Source organism: Harpia harpyja, chromosome 11, assembly GCF_026419915.1.
Source record: "Harpia harpyja isolate bHarHar1 chromosome 11, bHarHar1 primary haplotype, whole genome shotgun sequence".
Taxonomy (NCBI): domain Eukaryota; kingdom Metazoa; phylum Chordata; class Aves; order Accipitriformes; family Accipitridae; genus Harpia; species Harpia harpyja.
Window position 1 is genome coordinate 14,010,486 of NC_068950.1, and position 19,190 is coordinate 14,029,675.

Genomic DNA, 19,190 nt, shown 5'->3' on the forward strand with positions numbered 1-19,190 from the left:
GCACAAGACTGTTTTAGTAAGTAGACCATGGTAATAATATTTAGAACTTTAAATAAAAAGTGAAAAATAAAGGTTAATTCTGGTTATTAGAAAAGGCATCCATCGCAAAACCTGCAGGTTTTCTTAATTACTTTTCCTCAAGGGGCAGTTGTTGTGGAATGATCCTGAGCTGAATGAAATATGAGTTTTCTTTCCCATTCCTAATAAGAAACCCTTGCTTATATCTTACAAGCCCTTCAGTTAATTATCTCTTAGAAAACCTCGATTAAGGCTTCTATTTATTTTTCTTGATACTTTGGCTTAGTCAAAGAAGTGCATGTTAGCTAAATAATACATAAATGAAACCTCCTTTATTAGGAACCAAAACCCACAGAAAATATATGCACAATTCATTAAAATTTCTAGCCTTGGTTTCTTTTGACTGAGACATAAACAGTGTTACAAATTGCAGAACAAAAATAAATAAACAAAAAATCCCACTTATCTTCACTAACCAATAATTATACACAAAAACCTTTCAAGTGTAATGAGAAATGAGGTGAAGTGAGAAATATTTTGATCTGGATGGAGCTTAAATAAACAACAAAAAAAAAGAGCAATGGCAGATTAAGAATCTTTCCTCATCTATCACAGCCTAATGACAACATTTAAAAGACAGAACTAGGTGAACTCCATTGCTAAAACAAGTTTTAGAAGCTGCAACAGAGCTGAGGTTGCAAGATTAGGTTATTTCTGAAGCAGTGTCCTGACAAGGAAACATTTTGAACCCAATTTATTTCTCACCTAGAACAGACTTTTAAAATTATACCAATTTAATATGACTCTCTTGTGTCTGCAAGGATCTGTAGCCTTATTCTCAGAGAAACCATAACTGCCCACAAACTTGAAAGGCTGAAAACTTAAGTTACATGGACTAAATGATCAAAAATATCACATTATAATTGTGTGGTAGGCTAAGAACAATGGTTCTGAACTTTTTTTATAAACTATGTTTTGCAACAATTAATGTCTCAGCATTTTAACAGCCAGGTCACAACGCTCCGTGGGAGATCGAGAAGGAAAAGGCATTTTCATTTTAAAACAGAACTGATTTCACTCACTCACCAAAACAATCTCATGCTACAATACCCACAAGCTCAAAGAAGTGTGGAGCTGAGTGATTTGGCCAGGGTTAATTGCAGGTGCACAGAAAATAGGTGACGCTGAATCATCCCATCTCTTACCTTCTTCTTGAACTGGTAACTATGTCGAGTTTTTGGATGTGGCTTTTTGTACAATTTAGGACCTCATAGTGACTCTGATCTGCCCTTTGTTTTAATCTGAGGTTTAATGTCTCTCACTTTAGACGGCTCTTTCTGGTGCTTCCACACCCAGACTCTTCCATTCATTCTTCATTCATATGAATCTTAATGTCTGTTACAAATGTCTATGCAAGGGCAACTACACTGGTCATTTACATCAAAAAATAACAGAAAATATATAACATTATTTAATGGTGTTTAGCAGCAAAGAAGAAACCAGCCTTTCACAGGTTTTCATGCTACCTAACTTAAGACATCTGATTTGTTCCATTAGTCTACTGACGTTCTTTATACAAGGAAAGGAAAAAGATGCCTGTAGATATTAGATTACCTAATTCAGGATTTTATGCATTATATATTTGCATTATATATACATATATTCATAAATATTATTATAAATATCTATACACACATCAAAAAAATATATATATAATCAAGCTCTGATGCAGTCTAAGAGAAAAACCTACCCTGTCATAGTCCATTCAAACTGAACTAATTATACATGTATGTACGTACACATGTATATGCATATGTATATGCATATGTATATGCTAGTTAATTTACAAATGGCACAGCTGTAACGTTGCAGCCAGTGGAGATATAACCAGCAACAGCACCGGCAATTCTGCCAACAAATAAATAACCACTATTTTATATTCTGTCTTGTTGACTGTGAGATGCTATATAGACAAGGGGCAAAAGCAATCTAAAATGAAATGCCAAAGCTGCATCTCCTTGGATAAAGAATGTCGTGGAGGTGACCAAGCAGTAACAAAAGCAAAAGAACTATCAAAAATTTTATTCAAGGGTGCTGATTCAAGAGAATTTTGTGATTCAGGTCACAGCTGTTAGAAGTGATTCAATTGCTCGGTATAGATGTGTGAATTCAAAGGCAGTATCATACACAGCAGGTCAGCTCTCACAAGCTGCATGTCTCTGCTATGGTAGATTTGCCCAGTTTCATGGCTTCTTTAGGAGCTTTCTCAGCCCCTGTTTTCCAGTGATGCCCTACAGGGGCTGATCCCCATGGGGGGAAGGCAGTTCCCAGCCTTAGAGTCTGTACTGGTAGTCCTGAGTGCTACAAGCACTGCCTCTGAGAAGACCAAACTTAGCTTGTTTTGCTTTCACTCACCTTCCCCCAGCTATTGTGAAAAGTGCCTCAAATTTTTGCCTCAAATTTTTACCTCAAAATTCCCCAGAGATCTCTTGCACTACTCTGACACTGTCAAACAGACCCTGCATTCTGGCAATGCTGAGCATCCCCGGGCCCAGCTCACACCACCCTCCAATACGGTGCTCAAGTGGGGAAGGCAGACATGTGCAGGTGCAGGTAAAAAACACTCCATAAAGCTCCCCGGCACCCAGAAAGAGAGTGTGAAAACCCAGGCTCCACAATCAGGCTAGGTTTTGTCATCCCTTAATTGCTGGCATGACCTTTGACAATAATCTTTTAAGAGAGTTTTTGGTTTGCTTGGTTGTCCCTCTCCAGGTGTGTAGCTGAACTCAGAGCGAGGTGCTGAAGTGCTGATGCTCTTTGAACTTGTCCTGTTAGAAATTCTGGAGGCAGTTTAGGTTCAGACTTGACATTAGGAAACATTTCTTTACTGAGAGGGTGGTCAAACCCTGGAAAAGACTTCCTAGAGAGGTGGTCGATGCCCCATGCCTGTCAGTATTTAAGAGGTTAATTGGACAATGCCCTTAATAACATGCTTTAACTTTTGGTCAGCCCTGAAGTGGTCAGGCAATTGGACTAAATAATTCTTGTAGGTCCCTTCCAACTAAACTATTCTATTCTATTCTATTCTATTCTATTCTATTCCATTCCATTCCATTCCTTTCCTTTCCTTTCCTTTCCTTTCCTTTCCTTTCCTTTCCTTTCCTTTCCTTTCCTTTCCTTTCCTTTCCCTTTCCTTTCCTTTCTGTTCCATTCTATTCTATTCTATTCTATTCTATTCTATTCTATTCTATTCTATTCTATTCTATTCTATTCTATTCTATTCTATTCTATTCTTTTCTACATTGTGTATGTTGTGATGATGAAGTTGTCTGTATTGCGATCAGTCACAGACAGTCCACAACTTTGGAGACTTCGAGACTTCGCCTTTGCTAGTTTGTGACACAACGTGAACACAAACATGATGAGTTTGAATGCAAACAATTCTCCACGTACACGTTATACTAAGAGCCTGAGAAGAGACATATTTTTGTATGAAGATTGAGAAAGTTAAGAACAACCTGCAATCAACATTTACATTTGTTTTCATTTTAAACTCTAAAATTCAAGATGCTGCAACTGAGCTTATTTTGATTTATGATTTTTTGAAACATAAAGGTATGACATGGTTTACAGTTAGAGCCTACTGAGAGAAAGTAGATCAAACTATAAGTTTTGTTACTTCTTCCTAGTCAACCTGAGAAGACAGCATGAGAGAAATTGGATCAGCACTTGCGTACTGATCAAATAGCAGCAGCAGTGAAGTTAACCACCAATGAATTAACTGTCCAAACATATCAATATCCCACAAAATAAACACCATGTTTCAATTCTCAGGTTTCATCAATACAGTAGAATGGATAGAGGCACAAAGGTGATAATGAAAAATTATTTGTAAACAACGCTAGGATGTTGCGTGAAATGCATTAACACAGAAGTCTCAGCAACCGATATTTGGTAAAGCATTGCAGAATATTCTGGGACCTTTAATATTCCTGGAGTCACACAAAACAGTTTTTAAAATGCTAGAGTTTTGTAGCTTAAATCAACAATGAAAAAAAAAGATTCTGTTTTCAGCATGGAATCAACAAAAGGGAGAGTAATTGAAAGCTGTACAATTATATTATAAAAAATCTTGAGACTGTCAATAGTTTTCTGTAGGACAAATATTGATTTAGTCAGAAGGCAAATATGCATCCATTTTAAGAACTCTGGAGAGTTCATTCATGCTGGAAATTAGTACATTGATCATGTCTTGAGATTTTCTATCCATTTTCTCCATTCTACAAATACTTGCTGTAGGCATTCCTGAATTTTGAAGAAAGGAAATGCTTTTTCTATAGCAATTCAATATTTTCTAGTGATACTCACCTTGCAAAGTTCAAAACAGCCTCCAGGGCATTTGGAAACATAAGGATGCAGGATTGTGTGTCTGTACATTTATATACACAAACACATATGTTCATATGTGCACTCGTGTATATGTTAGTATACCTAATTTTTAAAAATGGAATTGTAATAGAGCTCTAAACCAATAAGTGAGAAAAAAAAGCTTTTGGTACATTTAATAAAAGCTGTTATGAAAACAAAACAAGATTGATTTTCCTTTCAGTTCTTTGCTTGCAATAGGCTAGGAATAAAGTACGTGACCCAACACAAACACCGTCAAAATGTTGACAGGTAATTAGCTAACCCAGAGCTGCAGATGCCCCTGAAAGTGCTGATTAGGTGTTTGTTCCACAAAAAAATTAATTACATCTAAAATGGTTGCATGAAACATCAAGTATGAGAGAGCAAAGGCATGAAAGAGAGAGATGAAGAGTGACACTTGATAAGGAAAGGTCCAAATTTTTCTACAGAATTTCTCATCTAGATTTTTAATTCATTGAGCAGCATGTTGTGTAACAGACTGATAATTTAATCTGAAGCAGGATTGGGGGGGAGGAGAGCAGGATAAGGACAATATTTATTTTTAAATTGGCTAAAAATATAACTATGTCTTGATAAACAAAAAATGTTAACATTACCCTAGTTCAGGCAATCACAAATACAGAATTTCTCAAAAAGGTCATTCAGGAAATGAAACAATGTTATAGAAATTATTGAAATTGGGATTGAAAATATTTCAACAAATGTTTAGTATGAAACAGCAATTAAACAATATACACATATTTACAAGAAAAATATGGGTTAGTTTTAAACATTTGGAAATGAAAATAACTTTGAGATTTATAGCAAAAATAAATTTTCATTTTTTTAAAATCACTATTTTTTATGACCTGCATTCAATGAAAATTTTATTGTCTTCAGTACCTCACTCTCATTGTATTTATAACACATGGATTAGAAGAGGAAACAGTTTCCCAGTTATCTAGTGCATCTTCAGCTAATGTTTAGAAGTGAGAATCTCAGAGCAATACTGAAGATACACTTTCAATATACCCTAAAGTGCATTTTTTAGCTACATTTAAATCAGTGGTTTATTTTCTTGATACAATGCACTAGAAGTACAGTGCCATTAAAGAAGGGTACGCATTAGATAAGATGGATCATGTCTAACATGGAAAAAGCAGAAAAAAAAATCTGTTGATACAATCTAACTGGCTTGAAAATTGTGCAGTTTTCTTACAGCAATCATTTTTATTAGTCATATCAATGTGGTCATGCTTGTTGTTATTTCCATTTGATTTATGTTTTAGCTGCTGGTGGAGATCAGTTAAGTTTATAACCATATAATAAGAGACATCCATTGCCTCCCAGCTAAACAGACAAGGAAAATGATGGAAGGAAATTTTATTACATGAATTTCACTGGTAGGAAGCAAACACACATGGAGAAATGCTGCTTATCAAAATAGTAGGGAATTTCTGCAGAAAAACTAAGAAATGGACTCAGAATACTAAAGTAGCTTTGATTAGTTTTGATCACAAGATCAGGCTTCCTTTCTAGGAGTGTCCCTTCAGTATTATGTGTATTCTTTAAGAAAGAGTACTCTGGAAAAAGTTTTCAGTGTGTTACAAGATACTCCAAAACACTCTTACTGAACTTTATAACAGGTATAGTGCCAAATATTTCCAATATAAAAATATGAAATTTCCCAGGAGATTAATTTAGAAGATGAGAAAAGATAACAATTATGGTGTTGTATCCATAATACTATTAGTTTGTAAAAATAGTAATGAATTTTTTTATCAAATACAAAGATTTCTTTTTTTAACTTGACAATACTTTTTTCTCTAATAATTATTCATAGACTCTGTGTGCTTCCTCAGAGACGACTGTAAAACCTGAGAACAAAGAACAAACCAGTTCCTGGATTTGAATTCTTTAGGCAATTTTTCACTTACTTGTTTTTTCTTAATATATTGTCTTTCACAGACATTCATATTTTTCACTTTTGTAGCCTTATTAAACCTTTTTATGCAGGTTTCCAAGTAATTTCAAGAGACTCACATCTTGCAAAACAGAACTGCATCAATAACTTTCATATTATTGGGAAAATGAATGTACAAGATGTATAATATTAACAGATCTTGGTCATCTTTCTTTGGAGGTAGCTGTCCAGGATGTCAGGGAGAAACTGAAGTGTTTCTACTGGGAAGTATTTTTTTTTAAGGTATGTTTTCTTTGGTAGCATCATTTTCTCTTTGTAAGCCAGATAGTAGAACAGCATCAATTAGCAGTCAGGAGAAAAAGCCAGCGGATGGAGCTCTGAGGTCTAATTTAAACTACAGATTGGTGAAAAATGCTGAAGCTATAAACAAATTTTTCCTTTCTGAGGGTTATGAAATAAGTGCGTAATAATAACTACCAACTCATTTTTAAAGCACTTTTCAATACCTCAAAGCACTTTATAAACTATGAAGTAATTATACACTATATTTCAATAAAAGGAGTTAGGCAGGTTGAATAGGGAGGTTAAGAAACTTCCCTGAGTTCTGGTCTCTTCTTCAAGTTTGTAGTAGAAGATGCCAGGTGTAGGTTCAATAACACATTCATATTTGGAAAAAAAACCCCAACACCCAAAACACTGAAGGAAATATTTAAAAGTATTCTTGTTTCAGTTTTCTGTCTTCAGTTAAAGTAAAAAAACTTCTTCATACCTTTCAGGTCTAAATCAAGGAAAATATGAGCAAGAACCCTAAATAATTTAAGGTATTTCGTGATGCCCAGTACTTTTGGGCAAAGTCTGCTGTGGAACAATGAAAATTTTTTATCATAATTGTAGCTAATTTTGATGTGAAAAATAAGAAAAATCTTCACACATATCTTTTGTTCTATTTTTTAAGCCGACTGTATAATTTAAATTTTAAGTGCTCATTAAGGTGAAAAATGTCAGTACTGTAGAAAGAGCAAATAAATTACCTTCATGTCTTTTTTGCCCCTTTCTTATTATTAATCCAGAGACCACAAAAAAAAGAGTATTCTCAATTACTACGGGAATGAATTTATAATATATCAAATCACATGCTGGTCAAACACCATTACAGTTCATTTTAATTAGGCTTTTTTCACTGCCTGCAGACAAGAGTATCTGTAGTAGACTTTAAAATGCTATCACTACTATTATATAGTTACTAGTGTTTAAAATCAATTATATTTTATGGAATGTTATTGCTTACAAATTTATTACTTATACTGGAAGATCATAAGATTCACTGTTATCCAGATGCTTTGCAGAAGTGTGTTCCATTCATCCAGCTCTCAAGATTTCCAACTTCAGCTTTCATAAAGAATATTCACAGTTTTAAAAAGCCCTTTTAGAGTGTTTAGAGGAGTGAATAGTCACTATGCCTGGTTAGAAATCCGAATTTATATTCCCTAATAAAGTTTGAAAACCTATTATCATGAGTCAAGACATGAAACTAGAAGTATTTTAGGCTTGAGGCTCTGCAACCCTGTGAAAGCTTGCTTCAGACTCATACTGCTTTTTCCTCCCAAAAAGCCCCCAAACACCAAAACAAAAAAACAAACAAAAAACCTCTGAAAGACCACTTTCAGCAATAGGCAGTGAGTAAGCCGACAAAAAAACCCTTCAGTTTAGGTCAGTGGTATCAAAGGCTCCCCAGCATCCAGAGTTTCTGGGCTTTTGTTCAAGGTCCCAAACCTGACATTTTCCTGCATACCAACTCTTACCTCATATCCATGATTCAAGATTCAGGCTGAAATTTTACTGATCAGAACATCTGAACCATAAAGTCTCTCCACACCTCATAATCACAATAATTTAATTCTTTGATTTAACAAAGAGATGTTGTTTTATAATTAATTAGATATCAATATTACTCTCACTAAAAGAACTTCCTACTTAAATCTTGTCATGCAGCCTATATTTGGAAAGATAGTGTTTGTGCCAAAGAATAAACACACAGGTAAAGTTACAAATACTATAATTTTAAGTCATTCCTTTCTGCCCAGGATCCCAGAGCATTATTCTGTGTATAACTTACTGCATACATTTTCTGCTATCCTAGACCTTTATGTGAAAGATAACTTTCTTATGTAATATTGTACAAGTCTGAAAATTTAGTTCTGAGTTACTTCAGGGAAAGAAATCAGGCTTAATACAACTGTTTTCCTTACTATTTATTCTCACAGGGCCCAAAATATATGCACCTTTGGATAACCCCATTTATAAATGTCACATTTGCATACAATATTATAAATTTACTTAATAAATTCATATCTCATTTAACTTGCTGAGATGCTTTTACCTTTTTCCTGTACTCTGAAACTGTGGAGTTCAGTTATTCAGAATGAATGTAGATTCTCACCCAACTGACTGTATTTTCTACAAATGATTTTTTTTCTTTTTTTTTTTTAATGTCATGGTTTAACCCCAGCCAGCAACTAGGCACCACGGAGATGCTCACTCACTACCCTCCCACCCAGTGGGATGGGGGAGAAAATCAGGAAAAGAAGTAAAACTCGTGGGTTGATATAAGAACAGTTTAATAGAACAGAAAAGAAGAAACTAATAATGATAATGATAACACTAATAAAATTACAATAGTAATAACAAAAGGATTGGAATATACAAGTGATGCACAGTGCAATTGCTCACCACCCGCCGATCGATGCCCAGTTAGTCTCCGAGCGGCGATCCCCTCGCTCCCACTGCCCCCACTTTATATGCTAGATGTGACGTCACATGGTATGGAATACCCCGTTGGCCACTTTGGGTCAGCTGCCCTGGCTGTGTCCCCTCCCAACTTCTTGTGCCCCTCCAGCCTTCTTGCTGGCTGGGCATGAGAAGCTGAAAAATCCTTGACTTTAGACTAAACATTACTTAGCAACACCTGAAAACATCAGTGTTATCAACATTCTTCTCATACCTAGCTCAAAAACATAACACTGTACCAGCTACTAGGAAGACAATTAAGTATCCCAGCTGAAACCAGGACATTTAATAAAATGAAGTTTTATAGGAATGCATGGATAATTAATTTAGAGAGTTTATGGAGAGGAAACTGATCAAGAATTAATTTCAATGAACCTTAACTCTTATTTAGAATTTTTTTTCATTTTCACACAATCTTTCATAATTTGTAATGGATATAACAAAAACCCTATTGCATGCTAGAATAGGAAAGATCTGTCATTACTGTTAATCACAGTTAATATTTCACAGCTAATATAATGTGCAAGAAAAAAATGTACAGTAATTACACCTTTGGACTGGGAAGTATGGCAATTAATTTGGGTCCTGTTCCTGACTGAGATAATGTTTCCTAGTGACCCTGAGTAAATTGCTTTTATAACATATAAATGTATGATGATGTAGCAATAAAAAATTCCCAGTGTGCAAACAAAGCAATGTATAAACATGTGGCACAATGATAATGTGTTTCTAACTCTCTTTTCACTTATCTGTAAAAAGTGGTAAGTCACTATTCATTAGGCATGGAATAAAAATATTCAGTATGAAACCCATATTTTTTGCCGTTTCCTCCTGAAAATGTTCTCTAATATATCCCAAATGGATATTTCCAAAGGAAATAAAGATTTTTCTCAAACATTTCTTTAACCACTTTTTATTAAAATTAAAGGATTAAAAAAATGTTCAACCACCTCTATTGCTTAATTTAAATGACAAAAATAAGTGGAGAGAGTCAACATATCATAGTAAACCATTGTGAAACTTCTGAATGAACAATGCTGTAAAAGCTAAGGATTGTCATAATGTTTGTTTTTATCTTTTTCAGCAGTGATGAAATCACAAGCCAAATTCTGCTGTGTAAACATGAAGTTAACACTGAAAATAATTGTTCATGTCATCTTGTTTGATATGGGAGTCTGCTCTACTCTAAATAAAGAAAATAGCACAGAATCTGACTTCAGATTGAAATGTTAGCAGAAGGGAAAATGCAATCATTTATCTATGGACATTAATAATATGGTGGGGGAAAATGCGATCGTTTGACTATCAGCATTTGCACCATTATCATTACATGGATATTTTAGGTGAAATAGAGCAAAAGAGCAATTATCATTCATACCAGTTGCAAGACAAGTTGCATTTATGTGTTATTTAAGGTATCCCAGCAGGTATTGATAAAGCTTAATATTATAATTTTCATCATAACTGAAGGCAGTCAGCTGTCAAGTTTTCTACTTTTTATTGCAACCAACTTATAAGTGGTGATAGATCTGGTAGGTATAAGAATATCACACCTTGCAGTGCATTATTGTCTTTACAACAAAGCTATATGAAGAGCTGTGGGGCTCTGCTCAATCAAAAAATGCAAAGCCTTCAAGAAGAAGACTCCTGGCTGTGGTGCAGTCAGATTAGGTCACATCAGGTGACAAATGGCCTGAGGAAGAAGGATGAAGTACATTGAGCATCACCACTCTTTAGATATCAGGGCTATGTTTGACTGTAGATAGGGCTAAAGCACTGGTGAGGACTACAAATTCAAATCACCAATTGGAGGAAATCCATGTCTAAACCTGGAGTTTATGCAGGTGCTGCCACAGGGCTAACTTGGAGTTGCAGTGACAGCTCATCCACACTACAAAGAAATATGTGTGAGTAATTCCAGAGTGAGTTTGGACTTAGATTTCTTTCTCTTTGGACAATGTCAATGCTCATCAGAAGCCTCCACCTGAGCTGCCCCCTTACATGCAATGCACCTAAACTCATGTATATACAAAAACATAAAATGTGAGCTGGTATTGCCATGTTGTAGGACTTTCCACCACAATGTTGATTTCCTGGTTCTTTCCCTCATTCCTATCTATGCAAACCTACTAGTTTCATTCATGCCACAACGCAGCAGTTTTCATGAGTTCCTGCTCGTGAAAAGTACGTTAGTAGAAGTATTAGCTTTGGAAAGTATTCTATTAAGATTACTTAGCAAAGCAAATACCAAAATGTAGTGCTCATTCATATACATAAAGCACAACTTTTAAAGTGTCATAGGACAAGTACACCTTGTGTTCCCTTACACATGGGTTCTTTATGCAATTGTTCTTGTCTCTTAATTGATAGAACAGTCCTCAAAATGGCTAACTTCTCCAAAAAGTTAACTTGAAAGCACTGGAAATCATTTCAGACACATTTTCACAGGTTTAAACTAAGAAAGGCTATTGGAAATCTTTCACAATAAGATATTTCCCTGAAATACCTTTAAAATATCTCCTAAGATGAAATGTTATAAAAAATTTACATGTAGCAAGAAATGTAGTGTAATCCTCATCTTTCTATGTCCTGTAAACTTTCAAGGTTTGACAATAGTTCTTGATAGAGAAGTGATTTTAATGGGTCAAAGTAAGGATGGATGAGTGATTTTTACTTTTCTCACCTCATTTTTTTTCCAGTGAGTTATCATCGGCAAAGTCTGTGACAGCTAATCCAATATTTGCCAGCACAGGGAAGACCTCTGATCTGAGGAAGGACGGCTAGAAATAGGACCTTTGAGAAACAGAAATAATCAATTATTAAGGAGATGCAATCACATCCCTGAGGTGCACAATACATATTTCAGGTGCTTGATTTTTCCACCTATTTAAGTACAAGATCTTTAGAGAAACCCAGAGAACCCAAAACTTCATGAAGCTCCTTTCAAAAGTTATTGTATCCACATAGTTGCTTGGCAGTGAACAGTTTATTGAGATTTTTCCTCTTCTGTTCCATCTCTCGTTCTTTTATCTGTACTACACTATGTGAATAACCTATCTTCAATCCAAACAAAAAATTTTTATCCATCCAATTTTTAACAGGTTATCCTGATCCTGAATATTCCAGTGACTATTCTATACATTATGTCTGAAAGCTACCATCATCAGGGGTCAGCAGAGAACTACACGTGCAATCATTCATCCACCTTTCAGAGAGCAGACACTCAGAAAAGCACAGGGACCTTCCTAGAAAAAGAATATAGCTCTGTAGGCAAACCAGATCACCGATCATAGCCCTTGAGACATCAGTACACAATATGCCACAGTTTGCAAACCACTATTTAGCTATATTCTAAAGAAATTGCTAAAAAGGAAAAAGCTAAAGGATATCCAAACCAGTTTATGTCCGGAAGCAGCAGATTGTTAGATCTTTTGCAAAGCTTCTGTTTTCCTCAGAGGAGGTTTGTAGAGGCTTGTGAAGTTTGTTCCCCCAAAATAGATTTCTGCTACTCACTTAGCTATTGAAAAGAACTCGTTTATGTTTATGGATCTTCCATCTCAAAGACGGAACTCTTTCTACAGGCAAACTCTTCGATTTAGCTATGTAAGACTGAATTCAGATACGCACAGACACAGAAAAGCCCTAAACCAACAAACCAACCAATAAAACAGATTGTGCAGCTGATGTAGCCACTGGCAGGACACAGCTGGAGTTTATTATTTGTGTATTCATAAAGCACCCTTGCCCTCAAATCTTCCTATTTTGATGCACTGCTTTTGTGTTTCATAGTGTCAGCATTGATTGAAGCTGATTGACTTCACTCCTGCTGTAGGATACAAAATATATTAAAAAAAGGAAAATCTGCTTCTGAAAAGACTCAGGCTGTGACTGAGGATAGATGGCAGGAACAGCACCAGGCGCAGTGATTAATAAATGATGGATTCTCGAGCAGACCAATATATTTCTGAAATGCTCCCATACTGCAGGGTGCCTGTGTAATACACCATTCCCAGACCTGATAAGAAGCAAAGCAGAAAACAGCAAACAAACTTTAAGATATCTGTACAAAGGAAAGTGGCTTTAAGATTTCCAAAAAGCATGTATGTTTGAACAGGTGCTTCAGTAAGAAATTTCTGGGACAATGAAAGGCTTTCTAAGGTGCGTAGCTTGTAAATATGCTTCTTTTCAGCTTCAGGGAAAGCAGATGACAGGCTAGCTTTAAAAAGTCTATTAAATCATATCTGATATAAAGCAGACATACAGTCTAGCAGGAGTTATAAAAAATGTGCCCTGCCTTTTTAAGACAGTAATTGAGATTCAGATTGATACCCCTAGCTAATACCTTGGCATGAGAAAGCACAGCCATTAGGTTAGAACAAGGGAGCTGAAAGCCCTTAAACTAAGTGATGCTTATTTGAAAATAGGATGTGAAGGGAGTACAGGAAAAGAAACCAGATCTTCAGCTGTTTACCCAAGTCATTACAATCTTGAAAAGAATTGGAAAGCCTACAATGACTGTTTCTTGCGAGAATTCATATCCTCAATGAGTGCAGCTGTGTGATTTTTCCCCTAAGGGAGAAGAGTGAAAAGAAGCAGGTGACAGTAACTTGAATTGAAAGCCAGGGGCTGAGGGCAGACAAAGGATAGGAACAGCATCTATCTGGGGAGCTGAGGCTGGGGTTTTGATGTGTGGTCCTGCCAGAGAGACTGTACAGAACAATGTCCAAAAGGGGAACAAATGTTCTCTAAACATGGGTTTAGTTCAGATTTAGGTGTATGACACGTTGTTTCTTTTGTTTCAATATGGTTTTCTTCCTTTGTTTTGGTACTACAGCCCATGTTTGTTTGAATGTCAGGAAATTTTCTATGCATAGTCTCGGGAGGAGAACTACCTTTACTGTATAAGATTTGGGAATGAAGGGCTGAAAGTTATCTTCTAGAGAATTTGAAGGGGAAAAGGTGTGGACAAGAATAAAAGGAAAGAAATACAACTGCCTTGGAAAATGTGGGAGCAAAGCCAGTGTGATTATGTGAGCCTCCTTATCTGTAATCCTGGGTCTTAAACTAAAATTTTAACACCCCCCCACCCCCCAAAAAACCCCAAACAGATAAACAAATAAAAAAACCCCTGAACCCCCAACAATGCCCCCTCCCCCCAAACTCCACAACAGTTTTAGCTCTCTGTTTAGCAAGGATTCAGGTCCCAACTCTGATATTGCACAACTATATAACCTTGGATCATATTGCTTTGAAAAAAGTCTGTAGAAAAATGAGAAAGGTGAAACTGCAGAGATAGGCTGGACTGTTGAGATGTGGCATATTAGCAGCTCAAGGCTTCAAGAGGAAAATCACCAACATGGAAAGGTACAAAACGCTGATGGGGAAAAACAGGAAGGCTAGCTGGAAGCTATGAAGTTGTACGTACCCTGCTTGTATAGTTTCTGTGTAGCTGGCTAATGATGCCTGAACAAACTGACTCAAAAAACTAGAGGATTTGTAGAACTTACTCGAAAAGTTTCTTTTATATCCAGTTGCTAGACAACTCGCTACAGACAGAAGGTTTGCATTTCTTTTCACTGGGTCCTTACATCCTCCCCAAAAGTTATTTTTAATGATACTGAGCTTTTGAGATTCATCTAGGCATAGCATTTTTATTTTCTGCTTTGCATAATGAACAGAGGCTTTTCATTAAAAAGAAAGCCCAGTGAAACCCCCAAAATGCTGTATCTGTTTGTTTGAAATATAAAACCAGCCTGACTTTGAATTTAGAGAAATAGTTTGTCATGCTGTGTCTCTGACTTTCCTGTTTTGTTTTGTTTTTTTATTTCTCCCTTCTCTCTAATTAAAAACAAAATAATCTGATTAGACAAAATATTTCCATTCATTTGTTTAGCAACAAGTCATCTGAACATGAAATAAATATGGTTAGTAGAGAGGCGAATTTCTTAAGTAGTAAAACTACCCAGGAACGGAACCCAAATTAGTGTCCAAGACAGTAGCGAGAAGCCTCTCCTTGTCTAGAGTGAGTGAAGAACTCCCTTAATTTGGCAGGTGTTGCTGTTGCTACCTTGTACCTTTGCTTAGAAGTAGAAGACAAACCAGAGTTGTTTATTCTGTGACGTTGCTTGCATTTGAGATTCAGATCAAAACAACAGCAGGACAAGTTTAGCTGCATTTAGAGACATTCAGTAAATAGGAAAACTTATAATACCTAAAATATAGATATATATTTCCCTAAGTAAATGAAAAAAAAGTTTAGATTATACCTTTGCATAAATAAATCACAGCACAGTCTTTTTTTGCAACCTTCAAGATCTGGTTCTTCATAATTTCCTTAACTTTCTGACCTTCTTAGGATGTGGAAACAGTGGATTGGGGTGATGAAATACCGCAATAGTCTTGCAGATTGGGCTGAATTTTTGTCATTAGATCTCAGCCCAAAAAAGGTAAGCTATGTTTCCTCAGGAAGGATAGGAGATCTGGGGTCATGTGCAGGAAGGTTTTCTGTCTCTTTTGGGATAATCATCAGTGTGGGGTCAGCTTGCAGTGGACTCTCAAAGTCAGTTCCACCATGCTCTTTCTTGGTAATAGTTTATCACAATTTGAAAGTAGATTAAAGTCCTTTGTCTCTACAAGAGAGAGGTCAATCTTTCTAGCACTCCTAAAATGCCACTGCATACTTATTAACATTTCAGTGCCTGTGTTTAGTGACTAAACAGAACCAGGATTTAAAAAACCAAACCAAAACAAGGATCCCCAGTTGAAAGCAAGCCAGACAATCTTTCTCCAACCTCTGGAAAATAAAAAAAAGTCCTCATAAAGAAAAACTTCTGGCAACAGATCTGTATACAGAATGCATTCATCAATGTAACATAAAGTGAATGAGACCCTTATAAAGGGAGAATACTGTATGATAAACATAAGTGTTTCTACTTAGCATTAGTTCATTAGTCTGTCACAGAGGTGTGATGTATTACTCAGTAACTCTTTAGCAAGCGTACAAGACGGACAACAATTTTTGGCTATAAATGTTGGTAGGATGAGGTAGATAAGCATGGGAATATGTCGATTAGCAAAACTATGAGTGGATCATTTACGGAAGCTTTGCAAAGTAAGACTGTAACCGTGCTCTGTCATTCCACTATGCTCTGCTTAATGTCACATGGAGGAGAAATAATAAGGCGTGAAGGGTCTCTAAGAGTGAACAAAAAGCAGAGAAGTGAAATTTCATTCATACTGTGAGTAGCTTGATGTGAAATTCAAACAATGCAAGATCATTGTGATGGACACCAGAAAGGCCTTTTCATAAAAAACTGAAACTCCCTTTGGAAACACTGGTTTACACTGTGCTGTCAACACAAACTCTATTTTTCAGTATTTCTGTACTGTAGCTCTGCTCGGGTAAGTCAAGCTAGGTCAAGGGAACATCAGCAGCTGTGTTCTAGGAAACAAGGGCTGGCGCTTAACATTTCTGAATAATCAGTAGTGTTCCTAAGGGATATTTCATTTCCTTTGGAGCCTGCTCCAAGACAATATCTGAACCTGGCATTAAAGAGGCTTGTCATTTTTCCTATGAAGTATTAAATTGAGCCCATGTCTATGTTTTTCTATGCACAATTTAGTGCATTCTTTTATTTTGATATTATTGCCAGTTTCTCTACCAGCAAATTATATTCTTTCTACTTGCAATTTTGGGTTAGAAACACAAAATAGAAGAACTCTCAATATATTTTCTTTTCATCTAGAAGTGATAAAAAGTAAGGTAAAAGTGTCAATACCCCTCTCTCCCGAATTCAGGAAGTGTTTACAATGTACTTTGAGATGAATGTGAAGCTTCATAAACTGGTAGAATAAGCATCACTGGATAACTATTAGAAGTGGGAGGAGTATTAAATGGCAGAAAGAGGAAGCTTGCGAAGTTTTATGGAGCAGCGTCTGATATTTTCAATCAGATCAACAAATAGCAAATCTTGAAATGCTATAGTTCATCCTGTGCACAGAAAAAATGGATTATAAAAAGAGACATAGAAGCTATTTTAATGAAACAGACTGATAGTCTGGCAGTAAACTGTACCTGATGAACTGGATGAAAGCCAAAAGAAAAAGAGTAAAAACTGAGAAGACATAAATCTAATGTCATCATATTGGCAATAACTTCTTAAATTGTTTCTGTCATTGAATAGTTACACTTAAAAAGCTATCATACATCGTGAGCTTCAGTAATTAACTTTTTTCTTTCTTTTTTATGATTCCAGGAAAAGGTGATTTAAGAGGTTTTGTCTCTCAGAGACTCTGGCTGACAATGTTCACATCTGAGGAACAGTGCAATATGTTAGTATTATAAACCTCGTTTACATTCCTGTGGAAAACCTTGTGCTTTAATGTGCTGCAGACCTTCCTAGGGGTTATGTCCCACAGAAAAAGCTGATCAGCGCTGCACTAGGTCGGTTGAGCTAGCTGGTATTTATACTAGTTCAGCAAGGGCAGTTATATGATTTACTAACAGGCACTGTGTAATTACCTGAGGCCAAAAAATTAGACAATTTTAATACATAAAGCACTGGACATTTTGCAGCTCAAATAATTGAAGCTACTTTTTTTTTTTTTTTTTAACCAAAAGAGGTTTTCAATGCAAGATTTCCAAATATTGAAGTGGTATCCTGATACTCTTCTAGAATTTAACTCACAAAGGAAAGGCAGACAAACACACAGAAATTAGGAGTTAAGACAGGAATTTTAATAAGGATTGAGCACTGCAGAACTCTGAACAGGACCCAGAAGAGTCATTCCACGATGGCAAAGGAGAACACAGCTCTATGAAAAGGCAAGTACCTTGAGCTAGTGGAAACCTTAATCACTGTCACAAAACTCTTCTTATGCCTTTTGCTTCATAAACTCTTTAAACAGACTAATTAAATACTGCAGGATTCTGTGGTTCTAACAGAATGACTAAAGGTGAACCACTGCTCTTGCAGGGACAAGCATAACCACAAGCCTATCAGAAGACAAAGTCTTGAGGAATATTTTCCTCCAGTTTGTGGATGATAATAGTGGAATTAATGGGAAATCTTCGAAAGACCACTGGACTTAGATTTAATTAAGAATCCCATGAACCACAGCAGAGCAGCAGTGTGGTGCATAGTGTGAAATATAATTGTTAATGTAAAGGTTAATGAGTTAATTTGCCACATTTAAATGTTTAATTCAAATAAATGTTCATCCATTTTTTGTAATGGGAGCCATTTTGTTTCCTCTATTTACACAGTCTAGCGTTTTCTATCCCCAATATTCTCTACAGGTATGAAATTCAACATATGGCAAGCTGGCTTTAGTTAAAAACGGGGCGGGGGGGTCGGGGAGGAGAAAGAAATTATGGTCTTGATTCTAAATCTAAATTTTTATGTCCAACTATAACATAATGGACTTGAGTGATGTTTAAGACACATCCCAGAGCAAGCCATAATAATTGATCTGCATGATTGGATTTAGCATAAATCAGACACATCTTGCAATTGTAGTTCTCTTCCTTGCTTCCAGGCAGCAGTAAATTTACACCGACACAGACCAGCACAAGAGTACTACTGGTATATACTGGCTCAATTAGCCTGGACAGTGAGCAAATATGTTACTTTTGGCCAGAAAATAAGCAAGTGATGAGAAGGAAAAATAAAGATCTTCAGATTTCTTGAATGAGAACACAAATACATCAATGCAACTTCTGAGTTTGAAAAAACATTCAGAAGATTTTTTTTATTTATACCTAGTGTGTAATGGGGGACAGGGAGTAGGGTAAATCTTACTTTTTACGTAGAAGAGCCATGTTCCATGATCATTACTTCCTTTGTGGGAAGTGGCAGTTTGGGTTCCAGGCCTAAAATGTGAATACACTGCTTTAAATGAAGAGCATATTGATTACATTATTAATGTTAGGAACTTGCTATTTACAAAGAATGGATAGATCTGACTAAAGTGTTGGGATTTCCTGGTAACAAAATGGGAGAAACATGATATTACAGGGGCTGTAATAGAATGAAAGTTGTTACGCTTTGTTCAG